At 38.0% G+C, this 948-nt stretch overlaps 1 pseudogene; it reads left to right on the top strand.

The window, feature by feature from the left end:
* Positions 1-706, top strand: part of LOC103213145 — a 28,583-nt pseudogene extending 27,877 nt beyond the window's left edge.
* The last annotated feature ends 242 nt before the right edge of the window (positions 707-948 follow it).

The raw sequence follows: 948 nt of genomic DNA, 5'->3' as shown, positions 1-948 counted from the left end.
AAGCAGTGACCACAACCTTGCCTTTTGTCAGCTCTATGGTACACTTGGGAATTCAGATCATACACATAAACTTATAGGACCATTATCTGCCAGCCCTATACATGTTTTTGAGTACACTCCCTGCTACATAGACATACCTCTCTTTTGATCATATTAATTATATGATCTAATTATCTTTTGATCATTTTAATTTCTGATTTATTTTTTTCTCTCATTTTCAGAAGGGGTTTTGGAACATCTAGACAAAAGTGCATCAAGGGGAGAGTAACAGAAGAAGTGTCTGGTTTCAGTTTTACTTGACCTTTCCATTAATCTTGGGCCTCTTCATCATCCTCCTTGTCATTTTCGTAATCTGGAGATGGTTCCTGAGAAACAAAACTCATAGACAGACAGTGACTAGGGCCACATTGCTTTTCCTCAGCACCTTAATATCATCACTCCTTCTTCCCAACCAGATGAAATGTATGATAGCAGTGGGCTGTCTCCAGGCTTTCTGGAATATGTAGTTGGTTGCTCAGATTCTGTGTCCACACAACTGTCCAACTGTGACCCTCCACTAACCTATGAGGAGGACACTGGTCAGGTGATCCTTTTCAGGAGTGAAAAAGAACCTCTTTTATACTCATCCCCAGAGTATGAGGACATTGTCAACTCCAGCTCAGCCCATGACATTGCAATGGTGCCTGTGGTCACCACCATCAAATGAAGCAGCAAACTTCTTTTTACTCTAACCATTTTTAAAAATACTAATTAAAGAACTTTCTAGCACTTTCCCACTGCATAAATATGCATTGACTTATTTTATTGGACTTCTACAGCTTACCATTTCATGCTTTCTGATTTGATTTTCTTTAATTTTGTTTCCGATTATAAAGCCATTATCTGTGCTCATTTTTGCTAGTAGAAATATGTGAAGAAAAAACATACTAATAAAGATCTTCATGTGAT

The sequence above is a fragment of the Orycteropus afer genome, unplaced genomic scaffold (genome assembly GCF_000298275.1).
Source record: "Orycteropus afer afer isolate SDZICR_OR568_19922 unplaced genomic scaffold, OryAfe1.0 scaffold01340, whole genome shotgun sequence".
Lineage (NCBI taxonomy): Eukaryota > Metazoa > Chordata > Mammalia > Tubulidentata > Orycteropodidae > Orycteropus > Orycteropus afer.
The sequence above is the reverse complement of the archived record's forward strand: the minus strand, read 5'-3'. Positions and strand labels throughout refer to the sequence as shown.